At 37.0% G+C, this 12,005-nt stretch overlaps 1 long non-coding RNA gene across 4 annotated transcripts; it reads right to left on the bottom strand.

Moving 5' to 3' along the window:
• Window positions 1–818: 818 nt before the first annotated feature.
• On the bottom strand, window positions 819–11,228 carry LOC136247086 (uncharacterized). 4 transcript variants are annotated; one of them, XR_010697077.1, is made up of 7 exons: window positions 10,814–11,228; window positions 10,592–10,690; window positions 3,457–3,563; window positions 1,302–1,349; window positions 1,197–1,247; window positions 1,058–1,149; window positions 819–1,010 (listed from the first exon to the last, which is right to left on the bottom strand). It is a non-coding gene; the product is annotated as an uncharacterized lncRNA (long non-coding RNA). The 4 variants fall into 4 exon arrangements; XR_010697076.1 differs by lacking the exons at window positions 10,592–10,690; window positions 10,814–11,228 and having other exon boundaries at window positions 3,457–4,982; XR_010697078.1 differs by lacking the exons at window positions 3,457–3,563; window positions 10,592–10,690; window positions 10,814–11,228 and adding an exon at window positions 1,400–3,175.
• Window positions 11,229–12,005: the final 777 nt, after the last annotated feature.

Raw genomic sequence — 12,005 nt, 5'->3', positions numbered from 1 at the left:
GTTTTTTTATTCATAAAAGTTGATCGCGTAATTGTGACATAGGTTGGGTTTTGTGTCATATCTCGATAGCCTTTAACTGAAATCCCTTCAAACCACAAAAAGGCACTCCTACGATAGTTACTCCATCTACATAGCAATTTTCAGCTCATTCCTTCAAGCGGTTTACCCTGTGGGCGTGACAGACCTTCGACCTTATTTTACGCAAATAATTGGTCATAACTCCGTGAATGTTCATCGGATTCCTACCAAACTTGGTACTGAGATTCGCCTTAATGAGCCCTTTAAGTGTGCCAAATTTCATCCCGATCCAAGCACACATTCGTGTTTTATTGCGGATTTTGCAAAGTGTGCGAAAAGAAGAAGTAGAAGAAAAAAACGAAGAAAAAAAACCCAAACTTTGGCCGCTCGTATCTCGGAAATGGCTGGAGCGACTTTCTTCAAATTTCGTATGTGGACTCCCATACCTAGCCGGCATATCTGTAGTAACTTTGGTTTCAATAGGATTAGGAATCACGGAGCTACAAAGGTGTGAAAAGCGCGTTTACTTTCTTCCTGTAAATATACTCACGGTGTGGCGCGCCGGCTTCTTGGGCCGCACGACACACGATACACTGTTTAGAATAAGGAGTAACTGTTCTCTCGTAGCAGAGTTCCCAGTGTAGGGAGGATTAACACCCCTATATTTTTGAGGAGAGTGACTAACACCCTGCAAAGGAGTAACAGGAACCTTTTGAAAAATCTATTGTAGGGAGTTTTAGTTACTCTAGGAGAGTTCACATAAGCATGCAAGGCGTTCTTTACTCCATGAAATTCTGCAAATAACTCCGTATAAAATCTCAAATGATGTTAAAGACATACAGCAAAACTGTAACAAAACGTTTACAATATCCAGCTTTATAATATTGGAAAGTCACTGAAAAAAGAGATCAGTAGCAAGGCTTCATCATCAGCAAACGACACTTCACTGCCACTTCACTGGAGTTACTGCCTGCCACATGACATGTTATCAGCTGTAGTAAATAGTAGTATACTAAAGAAATATTCAACAATCACATACTTGTTACTTGTATGGCTGAAGGTACGTCACACGCAATTGCCAACAAAGTTGTAAAAACAATTCTGCCAGACCAGCAGCATTGGTAGTGTAAACTAAATAAGCACAGTTGCTATCATACAAAACAGCACTTTTTTGCTACCTGGAGTTCATCATTTTGTTTGTCTATTTGTTCATTGATTTCTTGTGGTACCTGTAATATATGTTTACAAATTGACGCACAGTCACTGTATGTTAACACACTTACTAGATGTTGCTTAATTTCTATGTTCTCAATGAAATTGAGACATCCGTGCTAAAAAAAGTAAACATGTGCTTACATAACTATAAATATTATCTCCTTACAGGTCAAGAATAACTTGGAAAGTTGATGAAGTCAAAGACACACAATGTACATTAAGATTCTTGTTAACTGCAGACGATACATCTTATTAGAGTCAACTATCAATTAATGGGCACTATGGTTTTCGAACAGCTGCCACTCACTTCATAGAAATCCAACAGCTTAGGTTATTATACCACAAAGTAGCCTACACTGAGCAGCAATTATCCTCCAATAATCAGGTATGTAAGATTAATAGTGTGAGAGCTGCAACTAATAGTATGCAAGGTCCGATAAATTCCAGGTTCGAACAAAACCATCCATAATAATGTGACTGGGCCTGCGAAAACAGGGCATGTGGGCACAAACTATATACCCCATCACTCTACAGGTCATATCTCAGTACTGGAAAAGTATATTTCCATTTTGTAACTTGCATCATGATGCCATGTAGAGAGTTCAGCTGCAAACCAATCTCCCTGTAGAGAGATCAGCTTGAAGAAATCACCTTGTAGAGAGTTCAGCTACAAAGAAATCACCCTGTAGAAAATTCAGCCACAAACAAATTGCCCTGTAGAAAGATCAGTTAGAATAAGTTATCGTGCAGAGAGTTCAGCTACAAAGAAACCATTCTGTAAAGAGCTCAGCTGCAAACAAATCACCTATACAGAATTCAGCTACAAAGAAATCACCTTCAGCTGGAAGAAGTCACCTTGTAGAGAGTTCATTTACAAAGAAACCATAATGTAAAGAGTTCAGCTGCAAACAAATCACTCTGTAGAGAGTTCAGCTAGAAAAAGTCACCTCGTAAAGAGTTCAGCTACAAAGAAACCGCCATGTAGAGAGTTCAGCCTTAAACAAATCACCGTGTAGAGAATTCAACTACAAACAAATCGCCCTGTAGAGGGATCAGCTAGAAGAAATTACCTTGTAGAGAGTTCAGCTACAAAGAAACCATCATGTAGAGAGTTCAGCTACAAAGAAACCATCATTTAGAGAGTTTAGCTGCAATCAAATCACCTGTAAATAGTTCAGCTAGAAACAAATCACCCTGTAGAGAGATCAGCTAAATGAGGTCACCTTGTAGAGAGTTCAGCTACAAAGAAACCACCACATAAAGAGTTCAACTGCAAACAAATCACCCTGTAGAGGGATCAGCTAGAAGAAGTCACCTTGTAGAGAGTTCAGGTACAAAGAAACTATCATGTAGACTCTGAGAGTTCAGCTAGAAACAAATCACCCTGTAGAGAGATCAGCTAAAAGAGGTCACCTTGTAGAGAGTTCAGCTACAAAGAAACCACCACATAAAGAGTTCAACTGCAAACAAATCATCCTGTAGAGGGATCAGCTAGAAGAAGTCACCTTGTAGAGAGTTCAGGTACAAAGAAACTATCATGTAGACTCTGAGAGTTCAGCTAGAAACAAATCACCCTGGAGAGATCAGCTAAAAGAGGTCACCTTGTAGAGAGTTCAGCTACAAAGAAACCATCCTGTAGATAGTTCAGCTACATTTCAAGTCACCCAGTAGAGATATCAACTGCAAAAAACATCCTATGGGGAATAATTGGCATGTAATAAATATATGTATATAATTTGTATAATTACTAATAAAATCAAAAATAATTGAAGTATTAAAGATCTTCTTTAAGTTCTTTTCTTCTTGCTGTGGTAAAGAAAAAAACACATGGGTTTAAAAAGCTCCAAAGCCAGCCATAGGCCAGCTTTGCAGTATACAAATACAAAAAGAAGTGATATCTAATCAAAAACAGCCAAGCTGTAAAAAAGGTGCAGCACCCAAAAAGGCCATGGTGAAAAACGATGTGAAATCCAAGGTGGCGGCCAAGAAATGGCTGTGATGGTAGGTTAATGGTAAAAATTTTAATAACGACAATTCAGGTGAATTTTGTGCCAAGACCACCAAATTCACCTGAATTGTCGTTATTATAAAATTTTTACCATTAACCTACCATCACAGCCATTTCTTGGCCGCCACCTTGGATTTCGCATCTTTTTCACCATGGCCTTTTTGGGGGCCGCACCTTTTTTTACAGCTTGGCTGTTTTTGATTAGATTTATTTACCTATATTGTACAACTTCAGAAATGAAGAAAAATGTACAGATGAATCACAAAAAAATTTGTCAACCTGCTTTCGTACTGTCTGTTTCCTTCACTATGTCTTGGTTAGTCTACAAAATAAAACATGAGTAAATGGCTACCATTGAAAAGGAAGCCTAAATAATTATTTTCCTTTTTACATTGAGTGGCTAGAATTGAACTGGCTAGTTAATGGAGAAAATATTATGAGACAGCTATAACCTGCATGTGGCTCATTCAGCTATATGTGGCCAGCTCAGTAGGTATACTGGCTCACTGAGTTCACCTTAGCTGGTAATGGGAACTCTTCAGTTTGGTGCCTTCTCTCACTTGGAGTTCTCTTTACCCTTAGTGGGTTACTGTTACTCTCCAAGTAATCCGAACTCCCCTTTCAGAGTAAAATATTTTACTCCCCATAGTTACTGTTACTCCCCTATTTTAACAGTTTAGTTAGGTATAATAGGTATTATTTTTGTCACTCAGTATAGTTAGTCACAGCAAGTAGTGACGAGTGGCTAAATTAACTTTAGCACTGAAATTTATAACCCGGACCAGTTTTGCTCGGGTAGGACCATTTTTGTTGTCATAGTTGGTCCGGCCGGACTGTTTATGTCGAACATATGCGGTCCGGCCAGACCATTTATGCACCCGGACCAAAGATTTTGTTACAGACCTTATTTTACGCAAATAATCGGCCATAACTCCGTAAATATTCATCGGATTCCTACTAAAGTTGGTACTGAGATCCGCCTTAATGAGTCCTTTACGTGTGCCAAATTACAGCCAAATCCGAGTATGCATGCGTGTTTTATGGTGGATTTTGCGAAGTGTGCAAAATGAAGATGAAGAAGGAAAAAAAACCAAGAAATTAAAACGAAATTTTGTTCGCTCGTATCTCGGAAATGGCTGGAGCGATTTTCTTCAAATCTGATATGTAGACTCCCCTAACTGGCCAGCACTTTTCTAGCAAATTTGTTTCCAATCTGATATATGTGACTGGATTTGCAAAAAGGTAACCTTTTCATACACAAAATTTAACCCATTTTATAACTTTGAAGCTTCATAACTTTTTGATCATGGCATATAATTGCCTGAAAATGTTCACAAGTGTAGCTATAGTATCTGGCTGCACTTTGATGATAATAGCAATGTAAGGAGTCAACTGTTACATCCTTTTGTTTGCTGGTATGTAAAATGTGTGGAAAGAACATTTTCGCAAATCCAGTCACATATTGTGACCGGGTCTACAAAATGTGAGGCAACCAGGACATGGATTTGATACATAAAACAATGCAATCTGTACCATAAAATCTACGTTTAGCAAATCAAGTTACAGTGTTTAATGCCCGCATTAATTGGACACCTACGTAGGAAAATAGACAATGAACAATTTGTTAATGAGCATAGGAATAATAAGAATTTGCAGCAAAACAAAAACAAGCTTAATTCATAGTGGTTAATTTATACACGTACAGCTGCTACACATCTTATTAGTATCTTAAAAAAATTGTTAATTTAAAATGAAGTAGGGATCTATGCAATAAAAGTAGTGAAACAAGAGACCAATGGTAGTATTGCAGCACAGCTTGGTGGGAAGTCCCTACTTTGGCATTGAACAAAATAATTGTTATAGCTAATGTGCCAAAGTAAGCACTTTCCCACCAAGCTATGCTGTAATACCATCATTCATCTCTTGTTTCACTACTTTTATTGCAGCATAAATCCCTACTTCATTTTAAAATTAACAATTTTTAAAAATACTAGTTTGTTTAGTTTTTTTGGAGCACAGCTAGCTAGCCACAGTGTAACTTGTGACTGTTCAACTAGAATATCATATACATGACTGTTGTATTAGAGTATCACCAGTCAGCCAAGGGGTGTCCAGCTAGCTAGACCAATAAGGGGTGAGGTTAACTTATTCACTGTTAAGTAATTATAATATAGCTAGACTATTAAGAGGTGTACATGCATGGTCTTCATACTCTAGTTATCGCTATTAGTCCACCTAGATCTTTATTTGATGGGTGTGGTTGCGAACCTATCGTGAACAGGATTCCAATCACGAAGTTGCAAGTATCTGCTGTTATTGTTGAGCCAGGATTGAAGCACTTCTGAAATCCAGCTCTGAAATAATTCTGTGACATCTAAATATGCAGCTGAAGGAAAGTGTTGATAGGGAAAATTAACATCTCGATATGATACAGGGTTTTGCGGAGTTCTTGTACTGTACTTGGAAAATTTTAGCGCATGCGTATATTCATCACAATAGTTATGTTAAATTGTCTGAAAGCACCCTTATTTTGTATAATTCAATGTCCTGGATAGCCACCATTATTCAAAATGGTTGTGTAATTACTGAAGTGTTAGAAAAGTAAGCAACATTTGAACAGTAGATTGTTTCCTCGATTGAAGTGTGCATGCACTTAAAATTTAAAGTTGCAAGAACTTCACAAAACCTGACAAGCAGCTTGATTGAAGATAAAAGAAAAGACAAGGCGCAGAGGGCCTGCACTCATCAGAACCCCAAAAGGCACATCCCAGTGGTGAGTTTGTTTTTATTGCATAAAATGGTGGCCGTGTGCTACTTTGTTTGGTCTCTCTGACTTTGCAACTATGGTCAGGCCCTATAGTCCAGTTTAAAATTTGAGTTTGGTAATTATTTATAGTTCTATATCCAGTCACCTGTAAGTGATTAATACTGTGTTATAATTGTTAGGGATTTCCAACTAAATTAAAATATTTACATTCTTTAAATTCTTTGATGTGGCAAATATTGTACCATCTTTTAGAATCATTTTACTGCAACCCCACCTCAATTGATGGTTCCTATTAAGAGATATTAGCAAAAGTTGATAGATCGGTTATATTTGAATACGGCACTTTCAGGGATTTCCTGTACATTATATTGCACCAAGCACAATATTACAAGTGTCATACAGTTGATTATGAAACTCCTAATGACATGAAATTTTCACCACAGAACCACTTAGTATAGTAAAATTCATGAGCTAGGTAAAACCTCTCTGACTACTCCTCTGTAGAATGACCAAACGTAATATGTTTGATTTTTCTAAGAATACTGTACATTCTGTGCAGAATTAATAATACACACATATACCACATGTATTCAGACATAATTAACAAGTGATATTGCATAAAAGAGTGAACTTTTGCATCACAGATTACAGCTAACAACTACTTCATAATACATGACGATCATATTGCAACATATACAATCAGTAACGTTCAATGTTATTGTAAGGTCGCATTTTTGGACACCACTTTCCTTTATTTGCCACATAAAAGTATGGAGGATGGTAATTATTATTATTATTATAATTATGATGACATAATAAATTGTCTTAACCAAAAATACAGACATTGCAGCCACAATAAACAGTCAATAATAGGAGTAGGTATATCATTATATCTCAACAGGTGGCTGTAAAGCCTTACAAGATTTGTATTACATGCTAAACACCACTTTCTCAGAAGTAATCCATGACCTTGCATGCTATAAAGCAATTCCGCACAACACAACACACTGCTCGCTTTTGAACTATACTTGCATTGATGCTGTTGGATGCCTTGAAATTCAGGGTGCATCTGGTTGGAACACAGGATTCTGAACAGTCCTAGATAGTGTAGTACCTTTCTACAAGACGTATTTTTGTCATGAACCACTGGAAAACATCTTTTCACCAAAAACAGATGGTGAATTTGATATCAGCATATCTACTTTGCCCAGGGTCACTTCTTTCAGCCACAGAAACTTGTGGAAAACTCAACAACTTTTGACTATAAGTGGTACCATAAACTCTCGCAGAATTATGTGTATGATTATTTTTGTATGCAGCTCATGGGCTCCCTATGAGGATTTTTTTCGATTTTGCGTATTTAAATAAATACTGCATGAAATTTAATTCAATCAAGTGCATTATGCGAAGTAGGAAACTTTGGACTTTAGTCTTGCATAGCCAGACCGCTTTTTTTCTTTTGTGTGGGCAGTCTGGCTACACGAGACTGTAGGCTGTGCTCCTTAACTGAAACTCAAACAGTAGCTCGTCAAACGTTTGTTGAAGGTGTGTAATTTGATTAGCAAATATATATATGTGAAAATTGGTAGGTTGGAAATCTCTAGTTATATAGACCTCTTGACTTTTTAGAGTGTGGCACTTTTATTTTACGAAATGATCACGTCAATGCAAGTTTTGTAGGGAAAAAGAAGTAGTGATGTAAATGAGTGATTACGTATGAAAGATACATCATGAAGCAAAGAAACATTATTGTTTGAAGCTACATATTGTTGATGAAGGTTTTCATTCTGGCACAATGTTGTAATGAGTTGGAACAGTGCTCAAGCAGAAAATCTCAGTGAATCTGAAGTGTGGCGACGTAAACAAGTACTTGATAGACATGCCAGGGACCTTCAAAACGAAAGTTTAAAGGCCTAAAGATATTTTTAAAGTGTCTTCTACTGTTTTACGACTAACATTTGTGATGCCACCATCAGTGTGTTGGCAATGGAGCCTGTCACAAAGGTTCAATGTTTGATTGTGTAAGAAGTCTTCAAACAGGCTTTCATGAAACTTTGGTACAAATGGGAGACCTATCACTCAGAAGTGGTCACTCTTGCTAGCATGACTAGTGTAAGTTTGCAACACTGACACCAACTGATCAACATTGTAATTGTAATATTTAAGCAGGGAGTCTGCTCAGCTTATGCTGATTTTCAGTGGAGTCCTGAAAACAACATATACCAAATATACAATACAACAACTAGAAATACACTTAATTAAAATACAAGATTGTAGGTATGCTGTGTACAGGGTATAACTGAAGAACAGCTTCGGCCCCTGCCAAAATTTGCACCACTCTAGTTGCTCAATGTACGTAGCTTTATGAAATGTACGTGTATTGGGCCTCAGTGCTAAAATGACCACTGTGCGTGCATTTTCTTATAGGGGAGAAGTGTACAATCAAGAAAGAAGCTCTAATTATGGATGAAGATTATATCTTACAACTGCACTTTTCAGAAGTTTAGGCCACTTCAACTAAATCTTTTGTTTCTTGGACTGAAACTAGTTGCAAAGTGGGTTGGTAGGTAGGTATAAATAAAATAATAATAGGTGGTAATAATTTTTTAAACTGAAGTTATGGCAACACATGTAACTATGTCGTTCGATAACAAACTAATAGCTATGGTTAGTACATCTAAGTGACCAAACATCCATCCATAGTCTGCTTTTGCAACTCTTCTTGTAATAACCAAGCTCACCCCACGCAAAGCAGATATGGATACCCCACAATACATCGACGCCACAAACTCAAGTGATCGAACATATGATCTTTAAAAATCAACAAAACAGTTCATTTACAAATTATATGGGTTAGTCGGGCCTGAGAAACCAGAAATTTAGCCTTAACACATTACATACTGTTTCATAAGGTTTCTTATGTGCAGTGTACTTCATGAGATCTTGATCTAGAAAGTTCATTGTTTTTTTGTGCAGCATGTTTCTTGCTACGCATCATAACTATAATCACTATTATAGTATGTCTCAATTGGGACCATCAATATTGCTCACGGGGTACCAGTCATTATAATGCATTGTACTCAAAGCTATTTCAACAATTCAATATATTTAGGGGACTGCCCTACTAAATTACCAAGTCATATATAGTTAGTTGTACATTTGTAGTGATTGTAATATTATTATACCAATCACAACTGAGGGATCTGGAATAACAGTTAGTTCTTGTAAAACTTCAGTATGTTCACTTAGCACCTGCCTTAATTCTGTCAAGTTGTGACACACCTGATAAAGAACATCCTATATAAGCATAGTTAAATATAGACACATACAAATCTATAGTGCTAGGAGACACATCAAGGGCTCTGACCACTGGGCTATGCTGCCTACGTACACCACAAGAAACAGCAAGGTATAATTGATGAATGAGAATACAGCATTAATTGCTGAATGGAACCAATTGGAAATATAGATGAGACTAACTTCAAACTATCATTAGGCATTCCAGTATCCGAGATATTTTAATAAAAATATAAAAAAATTCTCCATACATTTCCCAATAGAACCCTGGCACAAAATTACAACTCGTGTTTAACTTGGGATTGCTCCATCGTCCAAGCTCCAATGAGGATGAAACCTGCTGTGGGGTTTGTCCACATGCTGATCATCATGAAAATCTTAGTTTTATCGTGCGAGTTACATATAAGTAAGTTTTGTGTTGTTTTGTAATCTTTTCAAGCCTTGTAATGTATGTAGAATACTTTAAAACTGTACAAAACGTACTGTCAGGTGAAAGGTAGTCACTGGTGGTTACTTTAAAGTGTGTAGTTACTTCACTCGGGTTAGCAATTTTTAGCTCTAGAGCAGTTTTATGATGGCTGTGTCATCAGCTCAAAAGTATAACCCCCTTCAAAGTCAGCATAACAATGCCATAATTGAAACCACAACTCCACCTTAGGTATTGCTGCATGATTGTGGCACCTCCACTTTAGTTGTTAAGTTGTTAACTTGATGTTTTTACCAACTTGAGATAGTCACTTGCCTATGGATATACACCATTGCATCAAGAAGTGTGCAGTAGGTAAAGCATATTTGCTCACCAAAAAGCATACAAAGATCGCTGAGATCCAATAAGACCTGAAGTTACTCTCATTACATGTACAAACGTGCAGCTAGAAGCAACCGCAGTTTCAAGATAGTCCAGATTGCTAGATGGCTTCCTGATTCAATTGTGCCATTTTCCCCTGTTAAATGTATGGGGAGGCCAGGAGAAAAAATGTACCTTTTTTTCAGTTTTTAAGCACTGTGCATACCAAAGTAGCTAATTCTAACCCAACAAACTATATATTTCTGAGATCAGCAATCAATGCTCTGTCTATTGAGCATATAAAAAGCCCATTTTTCCAAAATTTAAAAATCGGGCTGGAATGCCTACTATCTTATGTGTCCCTGACTGGTTACATATACAATGTGATATCATAGTACATATTCTATTCACTACCTTGTAGTGAGTATTATGCATGTGCATCTACTTGCATTATGGTCTTGTATGCAGAGTAATCACACCAGCATTACACATAATATACCTTGAGTGAAAAACTGATGGCACTAGATGGTTATAAAGCCCTATAAACTAGCTGCTCTAAAACAACACGACAGCATCTTAATTTCACACTTCTTCTTCCCTGTAACAAAATGCATGCAGAGTGGTCATCTTAGCACTGAGGCCAATGCACATGCCAATTTATAAAGTTACATACTTAAAGTGGTAACATGTTCATCAGTCAGTGCCAGTGTTGCAAACTTACCCAGCCATGACAGCAAGTGTGCCAGGTTTAAGTGTAGGTCTCCCATTTGTACCAAAGTTTATGAAACCTGTTTGAAGACTTCTTACAAAATCAAACATTGAACCTTTGTGACAGGCTCCATTGCCAACACACTTATGGTGGCATCACAACTGTTAGTCGTACATCAGTAGAAGACACTTTAAAATATCTTTAGGCCTTTAAACTTTCGTTTTGAAGGTCCCTGGCGTGTCTATTAAGTACTTGTTTACGTCGCCACACTTCAGATTCACTGAGATTTTCCGCCTGAGCACTGTTCCGACTCCATACAACGTTGTACCAGCACGAAAACCTTCGTCAACAATATGTAGCTTCAAACAATAATGTTTCCTTGCTTCATGATCTATCTCTCGTACGTAAAAATTCGCGTTGACGTGATCATTCGTAAACTAAAAGTACCACGCCCTAAAAGTCAAGAGGTCTATAATTAATATTACCATAGATAAGTGTCCGGAGGTATATATTATCTATGATATTACATCATAATGGACGAGTACTATTCCGTAAAGGTGATTCGTCTCGTAAGATGTCTCCAGGATGATTTTCAAAGGCGGATTATTGGGCGGCGCGACACATTGAATTTATTTGGTTAATAATCAATACATTAATATTAAAGGCACACGCCCCAAAAGTGCATAAAATGGTGTGAAAACACAGTTATTTTCGAAGCGCGTACTCATTTACTTTCTAGATATGTGTGGTTTATTTCATTTAAAGTATTGTACTGATGAGTTATAGATCAAAGAAAAGAGACTGATTTTCCGCTAAAATCAGTAAATTTTATTAAATTCGCAATTCTAATGGCTAATTTCAATATGATTTTCGGGGATCCTACTTAGCTACCAATATGATACATTAGCAATGTAGCTACTTGGCACCACGTAACTGATGATAGCAATTTAATTAAGCATTACTTACTGACAGTGATTTCAAAGAAACCAATCACAACCTTTTGACAAAAGGATTCACTTTTACTTTCACTTTGATTTGAAATCAGCATTGTGGTTTTTCATGGTATAATTTTGATTTAAAATCAGCACTGTGGTTTTTCATGGTATATATACTATGAAAAACCACAATCATGTTGATTTCATATAATTATACCATGAAAAACCACAGTGCTGATTTCAGATCAAAGTGAAAATGAATCCTATAA

This window comes from Dysidea avara, chromosome 2 (assembly GCF_963678975.1).
Source record: "Dysidea avara chromosome 2, odDysAvar1.4, whole genome shotgun sequence".
Lineage (NCBI taxonomy): Eukaryota > Metazoa > Porifera > Demospongiae > Dictyoceratida > Dysideidae > Dysidea > Dysidea avara.
This window is presented reverse-complemented; position numbering and strand designations above follow the sequence as displayed.